We start from the raw sequence: 23,461 nt of genomic DNA, 5'->3' as shown, positions 1-23,461 counted from the left end.
AGAGCTGTGCTTAGGTCTCAGTCCAGCAAAACACTTAAGCACATGCTTAATTTTAAGCCCCTTACGTAGCTTATGGACTTCAGTGAGACTACTCACGTGCTTAAAGTTTTTAAGCATGTGCTTAGGTGCTTTGCTGGGTCAAGGCCTTGGTACAGTAAATGGAAGTTTTATGAGACAATAACTGGGCCAGGAAGCACACACCAGTCTCAGTGGAATCCCACAGGAGCAGGGGCATGGCCAGCAGATCGAGGGGCGTGATCGTCCCCCTCTATTCGGCATTGGTGAGGCCTCCTCTGGAGTACTGTATCCAGTTTTGGGCCCCACACTAAAAGGAGGATGTGGAAAAATTGGAAAGAGTCCAGCGGAGGGCAACAAAAATGATTAGGGGGCTGGAGCACATGACTTATGAGGAGAGGCTGAGGGAACTGGAATTATTTAGTCTGCAGAAGAGAAGAATGAGGGGGGATTTGATAGCTGCTTTCAACTACCTGAAAGGGGGTTCCAAAGAGGATGGATCTAGACTGTTCTCAGTGGTGGCAGATGACAGAACAAAGAGTAATGGTCTCAAGTTGCAGTGGGGGAGGTTTTGGTTGGATATTAGAAAAAACTTTTTCACTAGGAGGGTGGTGAAGCACTGGAATGGGTTACCTAGGGAGGTGGTGGAATCTCCTTCCTTAGAGGTTTTTAAGGTCTGGCTTGACAAAGCCCTGGCTGGGATGATTTAGTTGGGGATTAGTCCTGTTTAGAGCAGGGGGGTGAACTATATGACCTCCTGAGGTCCCCTCCAACCCTGATATTCTATGATTCTCATCCAAGGCCGTAGAAATTAACCCTGTTTGACCGAAGGTCGTGTTGAATTAATTACAATAATTTTACCTCCCTATACATCACCTATAGAAGAAGTTTCAGTGCTGTTGTGGTTTTGGGACTAGACCCTCATCCGATTCATACCAGCTGAGGATCTAGCCTTAAAGGATCTGTAATGAACTTTGTCTAGTCCATTCTATCAAGTTGCCTGCTTTAGGGTTGTTTAGGTTTGCTGGCAGCTTTTGAATATGTGCTTCACAGGACCGTCTTGTATCAAGCATCTAGTGAGTGGGTGTCTCTGTCTTTACTGTATTTATTCCAGCAATGGTCTCTTGTGGATTTTAATAAATAAACTGAGACAAGGTCAAATGGGTAATTAAAGAGTTCCTCAGGATTGTCATAGAGGCCTTATGCATTACAGTAACTGCTTCCTTTGGTGTTTGTTTCTTTGCTTGCAACCCTGTGAATTATGGCTGTTATGCTGATCACACTCAAATCTATTTTGCTCTGTAAGCTGGTCCTGCTGTGCATCCTTAGTCCTGTCATTATGCTTGGCTGAAATGCAAGTCTCGATGTCACACCGTTTGTATTACATCTGAAAGTCGGGGCGGGGGAACAGAAATGTTGAAAATTGCCTCCTTTAATTGATGTTCCTCCTGAGGGGAGATTTTCTTTTCTTTTTCTTGTCCTTTTTTTGGTAGTAATTACACTGACACTTCCAAAAATGCTAGGAATATAAGGGTGTAAATGGACTTACTTTTATTATTTCATGCTCCTCTTCACACTGTTCCTCCCTGTCTTTGCCACTTCAAAAATGCTGTTCGGCTGTGAAGGAACAGAAGTTCGACACCATATAGAGTCAAGCCTGAGGGTTTATTACGCACAGCACTGGCAGAGTGTCACTTCGCTTATTAGGCTCAGTGAGACACTGCTAAACAATTGATTAAAATAGATGATATAGGGTGCCAATGGGTGGAGAGAAGCAATGGGGTGGGAGTTCCCAAATCCCTGGATAGGTTCTAGCCGCAAGACAAAATTAGCACGATAAGCAAATAGTCTAAAAGATTACATAATGACTCCGCCCCAGCTCAGGTTAACATGTTTTGCTAATGCACAGGTGTTTTCCCTCAAAATTCTCCTCTTGCAATGAGTAAGTTAAATCCTGATTTCAGATCCATAGAAATGAGGTGGCTCTTTCCAGACAGGTTGGCCAACAGGTACGTTCCTGGAGGGTTTAAAGCAAAAAGAACAGTGAACAGTACACAGCAATAACAATTGTTTAGGGTTTACCACTGTGTTTCTGCGAACCAGGATTGGCATCTGTGAGGGAGAATGCCATAACTCATGCTATCATGTTAGGCCTCTCCCTGAACTCTGGTTGGCATCTGGGGAGGATGTACCGTTATCTTCTTCCTGAACCAGGGAGCAGACTTTAAGGCTCCTCTCCGTGTGTTTTGTGCCTGTAACTCCTGATAAGCCTCCCAATTACTGCTCTCCATCTTGGGTTATGCTGACTGAGCTTATCTCATGTACAGTTGAAACAAAGAAAGTTGTCTCCTGTTTATCCCAGCTTTCTTTTAGCCATGTATTGTCCATTGTTAACTAGGTCTCAGACCAAGCTGTGGAATTTGGGCCTATGTGAAAGGTTCTTGACAGACTGTGGTCAAGATCTTACATACATATTATTGGGATTTTGGCCCTTCAAGCTGATATATATAAATGTTTAAGCATGACCGGCTGCAGTAATGGTGCATGCTTTGGCAAGATGAGTTCCATGCGTGTGCCCACTGCCTTTCATCAGGAGTTTCAGTAGGTTCTCCAGATACCTTAGTCTACTTCTGCCAGAAGACTTGCCTAGTGATGCCAGGTGATCTGACTTTGGAGTGGCTTTGTTAGTTTCCTTCTAAATCGTATCTTGCTATCAAGGCACTGCGTGACTTTGTTTTCCCCATTGATGTCTGGCTTCTGTTTGAGGTATGTGAATGCAGAACCACCAGCCTGAAAAGCCATTTAGTGCCATAGGTAAGTGTCATCTAGCATTTTTACACCGACACTTACAAAATCAAAAATCAGGCACTGTTGTAGGGACGTTTTTAGGGCCACAAAATAGTCCTATAAAATACAAAAGTACTTGTTTTCAAATGGGTGCTATTCCCAATACTGTCAAATTCTGACTGAGCCACGATGTGTGCATATTTCTCAGAATAGAGGATATTTTTCCCCATTAACTCAGTGCCTGAATAAGTTATTAACATTCTTTTTGAGGAAAACAGCTCTCCTAGTACCTACACTCATTGGACTTTTCTATTCACTCCAAACACATTTCATCACACTGAATACTTGTTCTGCTGGATGGCTTGTTCCTGGTAGAGACAGAGCAAATTTTGATCAATAGATTAGTGTCTTGGACAAAAATATTGTACTTACTATGTTTTGATAGAGGAAACAAAAAGCTGGACATTTGAGTATCCCACAAGAGTTTCCCAGGACACTAGGACATTATATGAAAAACTGGGATGTCCCTTCAGCAAAAGAGTGACCGCACAATTCTGGATTGATCTTGTACAATCCAACCTACTCGTGTATGAGTGACCTCAACAGAACAACACAGGGTACTGCAGAATTCAGCTCATGTGACTATAGATAATTTTGCTTTGCACTGACTTAGAGGTTTTCATGGCTTAAAGCCTGTACAAAGCTAAAATTTTGAAATTCTGGCATCTCTACCATATGCAGATAATATGTCCTACAATGTTAGACATTTTTCTAAAGCTCATGAAAAAAAGTGGTTTTGTACCTTGCCCATTGCCAACAGATTAATCATGAAATGATAATTACCAACTGTCCCTCAAATTGGTGACTGGCACTTGGTTCTTAGTGATGTGGCTGCTTTTGGTTGGATTCACTACATGATAAACGAGTTTGTTTTTCTTTCATGGATATTTGCCTGTTTTTCAATATATGAATGTGTAAGCATCCTCTGGCAATTTTAGGTTAACACAAATTCCAGTTCCTATAATCTTTACCTCTTCTAATTCTCACCTCTTTCATATGGGGTCAAAAAGTATATTCACATTATTACTGAATTTTAATTTAAAACCAATACACTTTAAATCATTTATCAATTAAAATAATCTGGCACAACTAGATTAATAAAACATTGCAGAGATATATAGGTATACGGAAAAAAACATATAAAAATAGATTCATTTTGGACATCTACTATGTACAGTGTATTTTGGTGCCTAACTGAGAGACTAGCACTTTGGTAAACCCAGCCTCACTATAGGTGCTGAGTAGAGCTGGGCAAAATTGTTCAGACAAATAGCTTATTCACCCAATGCAGTTTTGGGTCAACTGAAGCTATTCACAAATCAGCAAATAGTTTAGGCAAATAAGATCTAAAATCATGCTTTTTTTTTTTGCCTTTTTTTTTTTTTCAGCAGTGCAAAAGACCTCAGTGATCTATGTGGCTCATTGTTTTCTAAAAATATGCCTTTGACAGAAGCATCAGTGCTAGCTGCTAGCTGAGGGAAGGGTCCACTTTCATTTCTTTCTGTTTTAACAATATCCAGTGTTCTCTTTACAGTGCAGGATAGTTGGTACAGTAAGTGAACTGGTATTGTCACAGCACAGAACAAATAATTGAATTTCATACCATAGTCATTCCTTTATTTCCTCTCACATAGTACTATCCTGGATGGAAAAATTCAGTGCTGGGGCCTGATGGAAAGACGCCCTTGGACTTCAGTGGGCTTTGGATTAGGCCTTAAATGCCATCTGCTGTTCGGAGGGCTCTCTTCTCCTTTACGTAAAAGCAAAATGGTATCAGGGAAATGACACATTGTATCAAATGCAACTCTTCCTCCCTCCCACAATTTACTGGCAGGGAAGTATTGAGTAAAATGCTTGCTAAGCACTTAAACAGGAATTCTTTGTCTCTGACAATTATTGTGACCTTTGCTGCTTGTCCATGACAATTTGGCATTGAGTTTGCGGAGTAAGAGGTGTGGGAAGCTTTCGTAATGTAGCTGGAAACCAGGCAAAGCCAAATTCAGGAGTGGCTTGCTGAAAATATAGCATGCCATACAGCTATTGTGCAGAGTTTGCACCTAGAAAAGGAGTACTTGTGGCACCTTAGAGACTAACCAATTTATTTGAGCATGAGCTTTCGTGAGCTACAGCTCACTTCACTCTGTGCCCTTAAGCTTTCAAAAACACTGTGGCAGGTAGTGTACAAATGCACTAGTTTGAATCCACATCTTGGATTAAAAATAAGAGTTCAGGGTCCTTTGCCGTGGAAATAGAATCTTTTGACCTTTTTACAGATTATGGTTCCTTAAAGGTGACAAAGGGGTGAATGGTTTCACTAGAACCTCTGATCTTAATCTATTAAAAGCATTGGTGTCAACCTCATTTTTGCAAGGTGCCATTTGTCATGTGCTTTCAGAATGCACTGGCCTGTTAATCACACAAACCTTCTTGCCTTGCAGATGATAAGCAATTCAGGCTAGGCAATTCAGTGAGAAGATCTCCAAAGGATAAAGGACAAAATCTTGCCAATGAGACACAAGTGACAGAGCCCATTACTGGTGGGATGGAGTGAGGCGCACCTTTTGAGGTTGGCTTCTTGGGGCCTGAGAAACGGAGCACACTGATAGTTTTATTATATTATAAAATGAATTGGACTTCCACATTCCCTAGGCAACCTGGAAGTTTAAAGTTCCTAACTGAGGCTGTGTCTACACCTCAAATTACTTATGTCGCTCAGGAGAGTGAATAATCCACACCCCTGGGTGACATACCTTACATTGACCAAAAAGCTTGTCCCGCCAACATATGCACCCTCTCTTGCAGAGGCAGGAGTTAAGCTGACCAGGGGCACGCACAAGGGTGGGGGGGCAAGCAGGGTCACTCCCAATAATCGTTTGGGGGGGAGCACAGAACTTCTGGGAAGATCGAGTGGTGAGCTCCTGCCATGGCCACAGCTGGGGTGGGGAGGGGGAGCAGCAAGCTCCTGTGCCCCACCCACAAGGGGTCAAATTTAAATTCTGTGCACACCCCTGAAGTTGACAGGAGAGCTCTCACCTGTAAGCGTAGAGCATCTTCACCAGAAGCATTGCATCGGTGCAGCTGCTGTAGTGTAGACATACCCTGAGATCAGTCTGAGGCACAGTATAAACATACAGGCTTGGTCTACACCAGGAACTTATGGTATAACTGTTGTTTTGGGGTGTGGAAAATACCAGTAGTTATACTGACCTTACCCCTGGAGTAGACAGCGCCATGTTGACAGAAGGGCTTCTCTTGTCAGCATAGCTACTGGCTCTCGGAGTTGGATTACTTATCCCACAGGGAGAAGCCCTCCTGTTGGTGTAGGTAGCTTCTTCACTGCAGCATTGTAAGTAGAGACCTGCCCATAATAAGAGGCAGTGCCTGCTCCATAGAGCTTACTGTTTGACTCCTTTGTATTACTGGAGTGTAGTGGTGAATTTAAAGCTCTATGATTAAAGAAAAGTGTTTCCAGTCAGGTTTCAGAGTAGCAGCCGTGTTAGTCTGTATTTGCAAAAAGAAAAGGAGGACTTGTGGCACCGTAGAGACTAACCAATTTATTTGAGCATAAGCTTTTGTGAGCTACAGCTCACTTCATCGGCTGCATCCGACGAAGGGAGCTGTAGCTCACGAAAGCTTATGCTCAAATAAATTGGTTAGTCTCTAAGTTGCCATTAGTCCTCCTTTTCTTGTTTCCAGTCAGACCAACAGATTCAGAAAAGCATCCCCATCTAGGATAGCACTTAAAGATATGGTTAAAATTGCACATGCTTCATTCCTATTGTCATCACTTGGATTTAAGATATGCATAAAGCACTTGAAACTCTATACTTGCAGATGAAATAAAGAGGAAGCCAGGTGTTTCATGTGTTTAAGTACTGCTCTGAATAGGAAAGCTCAAGTCCTAGTCTAAATTAGAAAATTAGGTCTGCTTAACTACATCACTCAGTGGTATGAAAAATCCACACCCCTAAGAGACATAGGTAAGCCAAACTAACCCTGGGTGTGGACAGCCCTGGGTTGATGGAAGAATTCTTCTGTCAACCTAGCTACTGCCTCTTGTGGAGGTGGATAACCTACACCAACAGGAGAGCCCCTCCTGTCAGCATCAGTAGGTCTGTGCAGATGTGCTGCAGCTGTGCTGCTGGAGCCTTTCAAGTGCAGACAAGATCTAAAGTGCGTTCTTGAAGCTCTTTTTTCCTTTGGAGAATGTCTAAAACCTATTTCTAATCAAAGCTTTGTGTTTCTTCCTACCCATATTTTCATTGGTAATTACTACGCCACTCATAATTTCCAGTTAATGGAATCAGTGGTGGTTAGTAAATGACCTGTTAACCCACATTTAAAAGAAAAAGATCTATTATAATATTCTCTTTGATATACTGCTTCCAGCTACATTAAGCCCTACAATAATTACTCTGATTACAATGCCACCTCAGAAAAGCACTTGAAACTTTACACTTGCAGATGAAATAAAGAGGAAGCCAGGTGTTTCATCTTCAGCACATCTATATTAAAAAACAAAAATAGTTAAAGCAAATTTGCAGACTCTTGCTAGGGGGAAACATTAGAATAAAGTGGAATAACCAAAGACAAATATGGAGCTGCTTGTTACAATTTGACAAATGGTCTAGGCCTCTCAGTGTGAGCAGTGGAAACCTTAATGTCAGTAGTAGCTACAGCTGGGCGGGAAACAGTTTTTCCCATCCTGCGAAAATTTTACAGATTTCAAAATCTGCTCCCATCCCAAATCAAGACAAACTTGGAATCTCAAATTTTCAGTCTCTGATGTGCATGCACACGCGCACACAGAGGTTTGGGTCAAACAAAATGTTTTGGTTTGATTTTGGCCATTTAAAAATTTGTACCAGAATTAGCTTACATTTCTAAACAGTCATTTCAAAACAGAATTTTTATCCAAATGTTTCACTTTGACAATTTCAGAAAAATGTGAGTAGAAAAAATTAGTCAAAACTGACACTTTCTCGCGAAAAGTTTTTGGTTTTGACAAATGGGCATATTCCAAGAAAAAGTTTTGATAAATTGTAGTAGCAATTCTTAGTCATGCTGTGGAGGAGTTCTCGCCTATAGATTCCAGCACCTTTCATTTGACTGACTTGAGGCACAAACACAAGTTGCACTTAAAGCATGCACATGGGCTTAAAGTCCTTTGCTGAATCAAGGCCCCTATGGAGTATTGTGTTGGCCTTATGTGCAACCAGATATTCTTACAGGAGTGATTCTGCTGCATTCAAGTCAATGGGGAAAACTCTCATGGAGTTGAGGGGTGCTGGATCAAGCCCATAATGTGTCTAGAGGTGGGCGTTGACTGGTCATGTCATGTGGAGCGAGATCATGGTCTTGCCCTGGTTTTGTACCAGATCTCTGTCCTAGATTCTAGGACAGGTTTCCACTTACTACAGCTGTGGCTGTGAATATCAGCGTACAAAATCTGCCATTGAGATGGAAATTGGTAAAGACAAGTGTGGAATTTCCTGTAGAATTTCCTGAGGAAACTGAATGGGAAAGTAAACCTGTAAAGAGGAGTGACAGGCTACTACTGATAAACTTTAATTATCTTACAACAGTTTCTCAGAGCACGTAGTGAGCTAATATTTCCCCAAGAGTAAAGGCAATACTTGATCTAAGAGCCTAATACAAAAAAACTACAGAAATAACAACAAGAGCATGAGAGCTGGGTAGTGTGGGGAGTTTGATATCCAGTGGTCAAAACAAATGGTTGAGAAGAAACACCAAAACGGATGGATTTCAGACGAGGAAATTGTACTTAAAAAACACTATCCGCTACCTTTCAGAATGCTATGATTCTTTTAATATTGAAACCAGTTCTGCTAATAAATTTATTTATATATATAATTTATATAAAATTTATATAAATTTCATTTATTATAGTGCATTGCCTAGAATATCATTTGACATGTTTACGGTATTCATTTAAAATCACTTCAGGTGAAATCCTGGCCGCATTGAAGTCCTTGGCAAAACTCCCATTGACTTCAGTGTGGCCAGGCTAGTCACACTTTCACATTTACCAGTTTGAGTGTTACAACAATAACCTATGCATATTGTGATGCTGTATGAGTGAAACGTGACCATTTATATAATTAATATTGCCATTGTTAGACAATTGTACAACAAATCTTGTACAAAGTATGTCATGTAAGATATTGATGGAAAAATTACAATCTATCAAATGATTATCCTGTTTATAAGCATTATCATTTTTGTATCTGAAGTTATAGATATTGACTATGTACTGGCATCCTACATAGGTGCTGTATTCCTGAGTACCACCCACCAGGTAAAATCTACATTGAAGTGAGACAGCACATTGTGAATAGACTAGCCATGTTGATGACCCATTAAAGAACATTTAACTCTCAATAGGCCACGAAAAAAGCTTGTCCCCACAAGGCAAGCCTTCCTGTGGATGCTTTAGCCAGAATATGGGTCATGGCTGCTCCTATGAGGCATCCGAGCATGCAAGGGCTTGTGACTAGCTCATGTCACCCCGGATGCCATCTTGTGCCTGTAATTTTCCACAAACTAAGACAGAGCATTTCCTCCATGTGGGAGAAGGTATAAAGGACCCTGGCAGCATCTCCATTTTGCCTCTTTCCTGCTCTGATCTCTGGACTATGGACTTACACTGAAGGGACTGTTTTAATCCATGGACTGAGGACCTTCCAATCTTCGGGAAGTTACCAGATACTCTACAAGGCAGCAGTCTGTAACATACCTGATCCAAGAACTTTGTAGTGATTGCATATATATGATTTCTTTTACCATCTTAACTCTCTCCTCTTTCTTGTCTCTTTTTATAAATAAACCTTCTTATGTCTGTTATTATGTTCTTTAATTATTCTAAATGGAGAACTTTCAGAAATGATGCCCAAGTAGGCTAGAAAATGGATCAAGATATTCAAAAACTGGATCTCAAAGGGCATTCAGTTCATGGATCTATTAGCAGGTCAGTATTTCTCATATACATAACTGATTTTTTTTAATAAAGAAAAGTGCAAATTTTGATGTCACTATGAGACTTCTAAATCTCCCTAAGGTTTGGGTGTATCTTCTCTTAGAGTCAATAGGATGTGCCAGATGCTCAGCACTTTTGAAAATCTGGTCTCTTAAGCCCCAATTCTGAAGCATGTAAAAGGAGTGTGTCTTTGCAGCATCAGGGCCTTATTTAGGTTCCAATACTGCAACCTCATCTGTGTAAGTGCACGCTAGTAGCCTGTGTGAAGCCCCCACTGACAACCCCTCTGCCCAGACATAGGGTTCATCTGTCCATATGGACTTGCAGGATCAGGTCCTAAATATGGATTTAGAAGCAGACTTTACATTCCAAAAATTTGGAAACCCAAGCCAATTACATACAATTATATTAGACTGGGTGGTAGTAGTATATAATAATGATATAGGGTAGATATAGACTACATTAAACAGGGAGGCACTGGGAACCTGACCTGAGTAAATAGCATGTGCATATGTTGAAATATATACCCTACTCCTTCAAACATTCACACCCCTACTTAACTTGACTATTACGAGTAGTCCCACTGATTTCATTGTGGGGTGGGGCCTAAAATACTAACTTAGAAGAAAATGGTGGATCAAACAAAATATATATATAGACTCCAAAACAATAAAAGGATGTTTTTCATGCCATTATTTATACTTTTGGTAGTGTTTGCAATTTAGGGTTTGCTGTCTCCCTCTTGTACATGGACTTGCTGGACTGGAATTTAGGCAGGGTTCCATAGTCTTGCAATATATGACCACTGGTATTCATTTCCTTGGGCAAGGAATTGTTAGGGTCTGTTCTAAACAAAACAAACAAAGCATCTGGCTGGAGATAAATAGAACTTCAAATTGTCCTCTTCAGATACAGAGTTTGAAGTCCAAACAGCCGACAGAGCCCAAGTGGGAGCACATAATGGGTTTTTAGTTTAAAGTTAAATTCAGAGAAAACTGAAGTGATCATTTTCAGACCCAGAAAGGTCAGTTTGTACTGCTGCTGCTTTGATGTTGCCTCCTAATGGTTATGTCACTTCGGTTTCCATTAATGGAGTGGTTCTTGAGTCAAAGCTTCCCCGCTCAGGAGCATGCTTAAATGTTTTTCCCCATGCTGCTTTTACCCTTTTAGGATCATTGTCAGCCTGTCCTTTTGCTTCCTCTGGTGAATATGGAGTCCTCGGTCTATGCCATACTGGCTCTAATCTGAGCTAATAAAATCACCTTTTTGTAACACTCTTGACTTTTCCCCAAAACCTATTCACAGGCCACAAGATATTCAGAGTGAACATGCCTGACTTGTTGGAAATCCAACTTGATCATCTCCTGTGTTTTGGAGGCTTTCCATGGCTACTTCTACCTTTTTTTTTATTGAATTTTTTTTTTTAAAAGCTGCATGCTCATGACTTTTAAAGTTGTTTTATGTCCCTCATTAAAAGTTATTTCATTCAAGTATTGACAATATGATTTGTGATGGTGCTGCAGTATTTCTCAATGCCTGAGCACTTTACAAATGCAGAATAACCTGGGTCTGTATGGAAAAGCAATCTTAAGTCCTGATCATGCAAAGACTTGCGTATGTGCTTATTTTTACATTCTTGCAGTAGTCCCACTGAAGTCAATGAGATTGCTCATGCACAATTAAACTTATGAATAACTTTTTGCCAGACTGGGATGTAAGGGCTTGACCCTGCAAGGGGCTAAGCACTTACCCTAAGTGTTGCACTGGATTGGGCTATATCGATACTGCAATTAGACACCTGCAGTTGGCCCATGCCAGTCGAAGCCCAAATGTCTACATCACAATTAAACAGCCCATCAAGCCTGAGTCAGCTGGCATGGGCCAATCTTGGATTTTTAATTACAGTGTAGACATACCGTTAATCACATGCTAACTACTTGAATAATGTTGACTTTAGTGGGGTTACATCTGTGCTTAAGGGTTTTAGTGACTTGGGCTACAGTGCCCAGCACACCCTGCAGGATCATGCCCCAAATAATGATCCCCAAATCATCAAGCTCAGAATTTTCAAATGAGTTGATCATGTTGGACGTTCAGCTCTTATGAAATTCTGGCCAGTTGTAGGTTCTGTGTACTTAAAAATCTGACCTTAGTCCAGACCTCAGTGGGAAATGGTCTTCCTGTCCCATGAGTGTTTTTCTATACATGATTGGAACAAAAAGTCAATCTTGAATATTTTCATGAATTGGCTAATAACAAAAATGGTTTGTCAATCAGAATGTTTTGTTTGATCATTTCAAAACACTGTTTTGTTTTGTTTTCAGCTTCTTCAACCTTTTAAATCTAAAATTTCTAATTAGGGTTGTTTCAGTGCAGAAAACTTCATTTTTTCCTGTTTCAAAATGTCAAAAAGGGATGCTGCAACAACTTTGAAACTTTTTTCCCCCTAAAAATGGTTGAGTTGGGAGATGTATTGAAACCAACTCTGTTTTGCAGTTTAAATTTTGACATATTGGCATTTTTCAGCAACCCCCCACCCACCACCACCACCACCACCAAAAAATGGTTCATTGAAAAATTCCCAAACTGCTCTACTGTGACTCTTTAAAATTTGTCCCAGAGAGCCCAAAATTCAGGGAGATAAAAATAAAGCTCACAGGAAAATTGTCGTCTTTGATAGCAGGTTTCCTAGTTAAAGCTTGTATTTTTACTCTCTACTTAAGACACACAACCAAACAAATGGTACAATAGTACAAGAGCATGATTATGCTCTTTTTTGTACAATCTACTTGTTTTTTGTACAGTAAACAGAAATCATGGAGATGCAAAGCATTGTTCTGTAAGGAAATCAGCAGGAGACCCTCTGGGCTAGAGCTCCGCTATAGGAGACTAATGAATTAGTAGCACAGTGGTGTATACATTCTTTTTCTCCAAAGCCAGAAAGAGGTTGAATGTTCCTTGATTGTTAGATTTGTGCAGAGACAGTATGGTTCTTTCCAAAGTGATTTCCTAAAAAGAATGCCTTGGTTAACCATGAGAAAATTCAAAAGGGTATATTTAATTTGAGGGAAAATGAGGCTATTTGAGAGCTCATCTTATCTTTGTTAAAGAAATTGAAATGTTTTCTACTTAGAACAGTTTGGTTTACATAGTGTATCATTATTAGAAATGTGTCAGAACTGAAACCCAAATTCTGAATTTGAACTCCTTGATTGGAATCCAGTCCAATGATTTTCATTGGAGGATGGCTCCGAACTACAGGGGATCTCCTTTTCAGATGCAAGGTGCATTTTTTTTTTTACCAACAGGTCCTAATTTGAATTGAAAATTGCACCCTGGAACTGAAAATTGTAACTTGGATGTGTGTGTGTGTGTGGGGGGGGGGGGAAGCTCCTCCAACTTTTGGAGTTGGCTCACAATGGAAGCCATCACCAGTCTGGGGATTCAAATACAACATTTGTGAGGTTTTTTTTTCAGTTCTGCCCCATAAGTCCCATCAACTTTCCATGAGACTTAAGCTCTTAATTCACTTAGGTACAATAGAAAATTTTTACCCACAAGTTGTGTTGAAACAGAAGCTCTCAGAACTCACAGCTAGGGCCAGATTTTCATAAAAGCTTGGCAGCCAACATGATATTCAGTGGGACTTGTGCTTTCAGGTTATTAGATGTTTTTCAAAATCTCATCCCCAATCGATAAGAGTGGCTGATCTTGTGATTTCTCCTCCCCGCCCCCCTCCAGGTTGGAAGAGAGCTTATGGCACTGCCTGATCTGCCAAAACTGTCTTTCAATGGAAAATGGGGTTTTCAACTAAGCACATTTTATTTCACAAAAGTATCTGCTTTCTGTGGAAATTTTTGAATTTTTCCATCAAAACCCAGAAATATTTTAGCCTAAAATGCTATGTCAGCAAAGTGCCTAGTGTGGGTTGTGGTTTGGGTGCTTAGGCCAGAATGGGGACACAATGTGCTAGGCTCCCCAGCTGGAATTCATCTCCCATAAATCATCACAAAGTGAGATGCCAAGGCTGCAAAGCGGGGGACATAACAGCACATCATGGGAGATGCAGCCTTACCAGTGAGCCCTGCCTATAGAGGAAAATGGGTAGCAGGAGGCACTTGAATTACAACTCCCTTGAGGCACTGTGGTAGCATTTCAGAACTGAAATATTTCACTGCAAAGTCAAAATTTTCCATGCAAGCTTCTCTTCCACTTTCCAACCAGCTCCAGTTGGGAGGCCCACCCAGGAGGGCAGCTTTAGCCATAAGGCAGACTGTCTGGCGAAGGTTGCATCTCCTGAGTTAGCACATCTGCTAGCTGGACTAATCACGTTTCCTCCACAGTCATTTCAAACTAGGGCGGGATCCCTATGGAAGAGTTACAGGTGCCTTTGTGCCCCCTGTGAGCAGACACTCTGCTTTGAGTTTGGCTGGCTGGTAGAAGCAGTCATAACCCTGGGCTTAATTTAGCCCATACAATCACAGGAAGTTACTAAATCAAATAGCATGGCTGTTTTTTAAAAAGGAAGCTGGGTAATTTTATTAACCAAGACTAATATAGACTGTAATTATGCATGCTAAGGAAATCTCATGCTTCCAGATGTAAACTGATTATCATAGGGAAGGTTTTTCCTCCCTTATGTACTGTATTCTCTAACATTCATTTTAGGAGGGTTTCACCTTGATCTGAAGCATCAGGCATTTGTCAATGGCAGACATAAGACCTATAGACTTGATATACAGACGAATGGTCTCTATACAGTAGAGCAAGACCTCCCACCCTAAACAATATGTTGGCTAAATTTAGCTGCCAAGACTACAGGCCAGATTGTCAGCTGTTATAAATTGGTGTAGCTCTAGTGAAGTTAATGGAGATCGGCCAGAGCCACAAATGAGCATATTTCAGAGTAACAGCCATGTTAGTCTGTATTCGCAAAAAGAAAAGGAGTACTTGTGGCACCTTAGAGACTAACCAATTTATTTGAGAATAAGCTTTCGTGAGCTACGGTTCACTTCATTGGATGCATACTGTGGAAACTGCCACATACTGTGGAAAATGAGCATATGGTTCTTCTCTTCTTCTAGCCTAATCATTCTAAGATCTAAGGCACCCTGAATTCCCTAGCTCAGGAAAGAGGTGTAAATAGTTTGACAAACGAGACCTCGATGAAACAAGAAATTCAGGAAAACTGTATCTTACATTTAATCAAAGGAGCTTCTCAAAGAATTTGGAAGCAAAGCATTCTCATTTGTTTGACTTTTAACTGAAGGAAAGCTTATAGCCAGGATAGAGGTCAAGATTTTAATAGGGAAGGATGATAAACTTTTTAATAATTCTTGTTGCCAAGAAATCAATGCTTTAGAGATTCAGTTATTTTAGAAAAAAAAATTTAAAGTTCCTTTAACTCTTACTCCTGGTGCTTTGTCATATGATTTGCTGGCTGTTGATTTTAACGCTTAGGACAGTAAGTCAATAATCTCTGTTGAAGACTGCAAGCCCTGCTTGCTAAAAAAGTAGGCCACCAGAATCGAATATTCTTGAGGGACTGTATTCAGTGATTGGTGTAAATCATTTGGAATAATTTCTCAGGGTACTTGGGAGAGCTGTCCTGATGTGTATATGTGATGCCTTCTACACAGTGATGAAATTTATCATTAATGTTTCTTAGGAGTACAGTCTACCAGTGTGGATCAATTTTATACCCTTCACAAGCACTGAGGATGTTTATAATGTGATTAATAGACCAGCAATCTTATGGGTATGAATTTAATCAGTTTTTTCTATCTTTATTTTAAAATATGCTGTCTGTTTAAAATGGAAGGAAACAATATTGGTACATGGTTCACTGTACAATTAAGTGCATAATTTCAGTATCTATTTTGGGTTTGTTTGGCTAATTTTGTATGTTCCCCTTTAAAAATGTTGACTGAGGACCAGCTGGGGCATTATTTATATCCATTTGGAAGCCTCATGCTAATATTTAAATTGCTTCCTATTTTTATTGAAATATTTACTTTGGGGAAGGTGGGAGAACCAGGCGTTAGTTGTCTCTGTCATGTAGATTGCAAGCATCTTTAGTGATAAATACAGACTTGAGGAAAAATGAATATGTAGAAGTATTTCCCCTTGAGGATTGGCAATGAGGAAACAGTGGCAAATTAAAATGTTTCTTAGCTACGTGTTGGAAAATTAGCGAGAGCCTGCATTAATTGAGATTCAGTTCTCTATGTATATCAATTCCTCCTTAACCTTCAGGGATTTGCAGCAGTGAGAGAAACACAGAGCAACAGATTAATCCAAATGTTGTCAGTGACAAATATAAATTGAGAGTTTAAAGCCTACGTTGAAATAAATTACTATTAAAAACCTGTTCACTCTTCTTCCTTGATTTCTTATAAGAACAGGAATTTTGTAAAGAAATGTATTCATTGTTTGTAAACTAAGCTACTGTAGCTGGAAAAGGCAATTAAAGGACTTTAGGCCTGATCTAAAGCCAAAATTTTCAAGCTAACTTCTTCATGCTGCATCTCATGTGGGGAAGGATTGCCCCATAAATGTGTACAAAGATACCTCATTGTCCTCCTTCAGATCTGTCCTTAAAACTCTCCTGTGATGTGATACTTACAAAAAAAACTTGACAGTGGTTAACCAACTGTTAATTGAATGTGTGATTAGCAGTGGGCCTTTTCTGCCTGCATCCAGAACTCATCTCTGGAATGATTTCAAAATTAACATTGTGTCTACATTTATAACTCAGCAGTTGCTGCTAAATTTGCTCAAATATTCAATTAGTTCCATTCCAAGAGTTTCTAATCAATATCTCTTTCTAGCAGCAAAATAATGGAATGAAAGCCATTATTAGGATAATTTTGTGCTGTTATCCCTGACTACTAGCTAATCTTTAGTTAATATTTGAGATATTAGTTAAATAGAAGCTAGTCATATTTTTGATTTTGATTCCTCCCCCACCCCCCCACCCCCCACCCCCCACTGCCTTCAGTGCAGATTAAATTGGCTGGATTGACCAGAAATTTATAATCTGATACTAGGTATCTTTAAAATTTATTGCCTAGCCTTTCAGTGGGGGAAAAGTTTTGTTCTCCCCGAGAGCTTGTTCTATACATATTCAATGATGATTCATTTTTATGAAATGTAAGAGGAAGCCATAGCTCTTTCAAAAGCACCATTACATTTCAATTTTTCATGGCTTGGATTAAAGGTAACTTGCAAGTGTGCAAACGATAAAGTGATTTCCACTCCACTAATATAAAAAAATAAAGTATTTTTTAGGGTACAAAGCTGAAATTCTGCATTTTAACTTGAAGAAATAGGCTGATTCTAGTGAGTTAGGTTATGGCTTTTCTAGGAAACACCCTGACTTTTCACCACCTTTCATTCTGTGTAACTCAAGAGGATCACAAAAAGTCTCCTCCTCCATCATTACTTAACCAGGGGCATGATAGACATGCTTATCACCATCAATGGCACTGTCCTCCCCAGATATAGCAAATGTATGAATAATTGCACACCACTAACCTGTGAGAATTGTCTTGGGGTTAAGACACTGGACTGGGCCTGAGGCAATCTGAGGTCAATTACTAGCTCTTATACAGATTTCCTGTATAGCCTTGGGCAAGTCGCTGAATATCTCTGTGCCTGAGTTCTCTATGTGTAAAGTGGGATACTTCCCTACCTTACAGGGGCATTATGAAGGTAAATTGATTAACTTTTTGGGAGTTGCCCAGTGATTGGAGCCATAACACCAACATAGAGTAAAGCAAAGTGTGCTTTTAGGGTTTGTGCATAAGTCCAGGAAGAGTAGCAAGATCTTTAACATGCTACCCGTAATCTGAGGTATCCATATGTAGAAGGGACCCTCATTTCAGCAGAATAGTGCTGGACTCAGAAGTATTCATCTTTTCCCAAACTTATCCAATGTCATTTAAAAAGTGCCGCCCAACCTGGAGTAGTATGTGCTAGGGATGTAAAAGTTTAACCGGCTAACCCATAAGCTTGATCCTTGTCGTTTCCAGATAAGTTAAACTCCGCTGCCCTCGCATGCGCTGAGGGTCCTGGCTGCCACCCTGGGTGCGCCGGGGTCCCGACTGCTGGCCCCATGCATGGGGCTCGGCTGCTGCCACCGGACACCAGCAGAGCCTGCACCTCTTGTTCCCTGTAAAACGTTTAACCGATTGACTTTCAATAGATTAAATGGTTACTTGTTTTACCTGCTATTTATATTCCTAGTTTGTCCAGTTGTGGGTGTCTCACTTTTAAGAAAAATGTGGACAAACTGGAGAGATTCCAGAGGAAAGCAACAAAAAATAACACTTAGAAAACATGACCACTGAGGAAAGGTTAAAAAAGGGGGCAGGTTTAGGCTTGAGGAAAGTAGACTGAGGTGGGAGCTGATAGCAATCTTCAACTCTGTTAAGGGCTGTTATAACAATAACAGTGAGCAGTTGCTCGTGATGTTCACAGAAAGTATGATAAGAAGTAATCAGCTTAATCTTCAGCAAGGAAGATTTTGGTTATAGTTAGAAAGTTTTCCTAATATCTAAGGATAGATAGTTAAGTACTGGAAGAGGTTACCAACAGATGTTGTCAAATCCCTGTCATTTGAGCTTTTAAAGAACAGGTTAGACAAACATCTGTCAGGGATGGTCTTGGCCTACTTCGTCCTGTCTCAACATGACAGGGATGGACTAGATAACCTCTAAAGGTCCCTGCCAGCCTTATATTTTTATGATTATATGCTTAACCAGCCACAACAGGAATTTAAAAGGACTGATTTCATCTAAAAATATCAATCACATGAATATATTTGTAGTGGGAAATTTCAGCAATCTAATAAGATTTAATATAGAATTTGCAAGATAGTTTAAGTTGTTACAGATTCAACTTTCACTTCTACCATCAGATGGGTTAGAAATGAATAATACCCAGCCTGCATTGTTCAAGTTGTTTCAGAAATGCATGATGCCCTCCCCCACCCCCGCTAAAATAAACACTGAAGATACTGTGTCAGATCTCCAGCCTCTGTAAATCACTGAAGCTCCACTGATTTCATCCCAGCTGAAATATATAGCCAGCTATATAGCAGCTTATAGACCCTCAACCATCAAATATAAGCTCTCTTGTGGACCACAAAATTAACTTCACGGGGATTGAAGGGCTGGGTCCTTTCTCATAATTTATAGCTAAACAAATATGATAGATAGCAATAAATTATTTCAATTTAAACAGTCCACAATTAATACAACTATTAGTAAGGGCTGATTCGAAACAAGAAATGCCAGAAGTTTAGTGACAGTCTGTTCTTGTAAGATTTGCAGCCACAAGCCATGAATAAAGTTGAGTGTTTATTCAAGCCATTGTACCCCTGATTCACCTGTCACTAATAGAGATCTCACTGGTTTCAGAGTAGCAGACCTGTTAGTCTGTATTCGCAAAAAGAAAAGGAGGACTTGTGGCACCTTAGAGACTAACCAATTTATTTGAGCATAAGCTTTCGTGAGCTACAGCTAGCTCACGAAAGCTTATGCTCAAATAAATTGGTTAGTCTCTAAGGTGCCACAAGTACTCCTTTCCTTTTTTTTAGAGATCTCACTGTTACCCAATTATCCAAAAGTGGGAAACCTCCTCACTCCTTGTCAAACTTATGGCTGTATGATTCCAGCTGTGTCCTCTACAAACCTTCCACTTACTCCAGGCTAAGCCTACGCTGCAGAGTGCCAGCTGTCTCTTCTTAGCCATAACCCTCCATCCACGAGAATGATAGGCTACCACCAGGTTAGCTGGTTTCTGAGAGTGCAGAGATATCTACTGAAACAAATATCTGTCATTACTGTCATTTTGTACTGTACAACTGTCCTCTAGCCAATTCCCAACTCACTTAGCCATGCCTGGTCTTTGTGTATGGAATATACATTCCCTTTATATTTGTCTATATCTAGATACATATTTCTATGTAGATAAAATGAGACTTTTACATTTTTTCCTAGTGCCGAAGAAATGTGCCAGACTGTGACAACCATAAAGAGTGGCATCCTCTGTTAATCCACATACTGCCCTACTGCTGTGGAGGAAACTCCTTTTAGGGCCGAGATGATGGTTCACTCTGTATCCAGTCTCTCATATTTCTACTAAAATGTACACCTGCTTGGAAGATTTTCAGTTACACACATTGTTTGGTGGAAGATGTATTGGTTTGGCGGCGGGGGAGTGGGGAGATTCCCTCAAATGCTGTAGTCAGGGGTGCAGGTTCGAGTCCCTCCTCTGCCTGAGTCCAAGTGATCTGGGGTGAGAAATCGCTGCTCTGAATCAGGTAGAGCAGGGTCTTAACCCTGGATGTCCCACAGGTCAGGCAAGCACCCTAGCCACCAAGCCAGATACACTCAAAAAGTTCAGCTTTCCACTTGGCAACTGCCATTTGGACATGAAATAGAATTGGTGTCCTCCTGCCAACTCTACTAAAATGGGCAAATGGGGCTCCCAGTTTGTCATTGCGTCAACTGAAATGAGACATGTATCTTAGGTTACATCTACACTATACACCAGGGGCGGCAGCGGCATGTAACTGCATGCTTCAGTGAAACTATTGTAGCGACGTGTGTCGGTGACTGCGGCAAGGAAAGGCTCTGGCAGAGAGGAGGCAGCAGGGAAAGCCAATGGGATGCTACACTGCTAAAAACAGCAGTGTAGACAGGGAGATGCAGCTTGGGTGCGTAGAGAACTGTGGAAGGTATCTACTCAGGTACATACCCAGAGACTTCAGACGTGTCTTTGCTCACGTAAGCTGTGCCTCATCGTCTGTACTGCTGTTTATATCTATGTATGTTCTCTGCATGCTTGCTGAAAGAAGCGTGCAGTGCAGCTGTACCCTTAGGTGCATATATGGCCCCCCATTACTGTAGTATCTGATCTCGTCACAATCTTCTACAAAGTTTGTTTTCTTTAAACTTTTATTTAAAAAAAAAATCAGTCACAATGCAATTCCTGCCCCCTTTTTTTAATTCAGCATCCAAAATTGTGCAAACAAAATCCCTGATTCATGCCCTTTGACCTACATAAGTCCCTACACACAGTCATACCCTGCGTTAGTATCCTGTATTTTGACAGGGAGCCATAGAGGCAGATATAGACAAAAGAGAATCCCAACATGCATTGCACTTTTACCTGTGGTTTTGTTACATGGTGGTCTGCCACCTTAAGGGCCTGGGACTGGCCAGCCAGCCCCATTCAGTTATCAGACCCAGCTGGGAAGGGATCAAGTGATTATAAAAGCCAGAAGTAGCTCAACTGAGAAGGAGCTGGAGGTGGGAAAGGGAGATAGGTTCTTGCAGTGGGTGCTGAAGTAGGGTACCTGTGAGGGAGGGAGTATTCTTTGTTCAGCAGGGAGAAAGGCAAAGGGGAAAATCTTTGGGAGCTATATCCTCTGGTAAGCAGAGGAATTGCTTTATTTTGATGTTTTATCTAAGTTTTATATTTAGAGACTGGACCATACCCTCAGAGAAGAGCCTAAATGAGACTCTGGGTGTTGTTGTGGCCTTTCTTGGGCTGGGGAAACAGCCCAGGAACCTACAATTTTGTTTCAGTAATACCCCACAAATTATGCAGTAATGACACTGAAAACGATCATTTAGATTTAGAGCCTATTGTGTAGTTGTCAATACAAAAAGGGATGTGTCCAGCTAAATTACATTTGAAGAGGAAACAAGAAAGACAATTTTGGGGGGCTTGTGAGAAGCCTATAAGATCAAATAATATAACAGGTTAATGTGTATCCTCAGGAGAGGTGGGTAGGGAAATGGTTTTCCTTTCCTCTGAGACTTTTGAAAATGTTTCCCATCTCAAATTAGGATGGGAAAAAGTCAAAATTCCAAAAATGTTCATGAACTGATGACCCAATCAGATTTTTGATTTTGTTTGGATTAATCAAAATGTTTCATTTGATGTTGATCTTTATACAAATAACTTCTAACTGAAAAATGAAACTGGTTAGAAAACATTGAAATAGGCTGTTCTGATTTGGAGAATTTTTTTAAAAAAGTTCCAACATTTTCAGGAGACTTATTGAAACTGACCTTTTTGTACAAACATTGTTTCAACTAACAGGCTTTTTCCAGCAAACAAATATAACCCCAGAAAACATGTTGGTGCAAGATTTCCAGCCAGCTCTAATCTTTGCTACCTACCCATTCACTTGGTACACTTAAAATGGGATGGAACCAGAGAAAGGAGAACTGAAGCTGCCATGATCTCTATAAGAGACCAGGCTATGCCAATTTCATTAACTTGGGAGTCACGCAGATACTGGTGAAGCACACCAACTCACAACCTTAAGATACATTGAACAAAGCATTAGAAAATATCCTGTAGGCTGAGGGGAATATCTTGCATAATATGTTATGGTGGGCTGCCAGGATTTCCATCCCCCAGCACATCTTGTTCTCAGCTGGTGAATATTTGTCAAATGGAAGTCTGTCTATATATCCATGAGAGTGATATATTTCGAGCCCGGCCATGAATTTCTTACTCAGTAGGGAAGCTTGCTTGAGTAAGGACCTCATGATGAGGCCCGTATAAAGAGAATGTCTCCACCTCTACACAAGTTTCTTATCAGGTTAAATTCTGGCACTAACTCACTTTAAGTGTTTTCGTACGTGTCATTTAGATTGGCAATATTTTTTATGGCAGGGATTGTCTATTTACTACTGGTCTTTACTCATGTGGATTAGCATCTTATTCTGAGAGTGGTCCCGTTGGCTTCTGTGGAACAACCCATTGGGTAAGGTACTATTGAATTTGAAAAAAGAAATCTGGCCCTATGTGCTTGGACAATGCCTAGTATAATTGTGCCCTGTTTGGTATCTATAATAGTAATGACAATAGTAATAGTGTACCAGTTCTGATAGGCAGAATTACACCTTTGATATTGTACAGCATGCGTGGAACTCTGCAGTGAAGTATTAGCACTTACAGTAATGCCATGGATGTGCGTGCCAATGCCAAAGCAAAGACTGTTCTTTTAATCAGAGAAGGGCTAATGTTATCCTACTTATAGTCTTATATTCTTGTAGTGTTTGAGGATGAGAGTTTCCTGGGGTTCTTCCATATCATTTAAATGCAGTTTTTCTGCTGTGAGACTGTTCTAGTCAGATCTACAGTTGAACTTCTGAAACTGTACAAGCCTGCAAATATTTTGCTGTCCTGTCCTGATCCTGGCTTGTGTGGGTATAGCTGAGAATATGTGCAGTACTTTCACATTATATAGAGAGTATTATTCCTGTACTTATTTTTACTCACAAACCATGAACATTTTATTACGAAGCTGTTCATAGCACTAGGACTGCTGATCCGTTTTAAAAAACTATTCAGAGTGGCCATTAGGTGGGTGAGAATTCAAGCTGTTGTGGAGAGAATGTATTAGGAAAATGTATGCTAAATTTCATCCGGGAAGTCGAAAATTCATCATGCTTAATTTTAACATAATCTCACTGTAAACTCCCCAATCAAGAAGACCATGAAATTAAAGCTGTCACAGAAACTTCCAACTTCCTTAGCAATAAGGCACAGAATAATAGAACTTTAGGGCTGGCA

This window comes from Eretmochelys imbricata, chromosome 17 (genome assembly GCF_965152235.1).
Source record: "Eretmochelys imbricata isolate rEreImb1 chromosome 17, rEreImb1.hap1, whole genome shotgun sequence".
In the NCBI taxonomy this organism is placed as follows: Eukaryota; Metazoa; Chordata; order Testudines; family Cheloniidae; genus Eretmochelys; species Eretmochelys imbricata.
The sequence above is the reverse complement of the archived record's forward strand: the minus strand, read 5'-3'. Positions refer to the sequence as shown.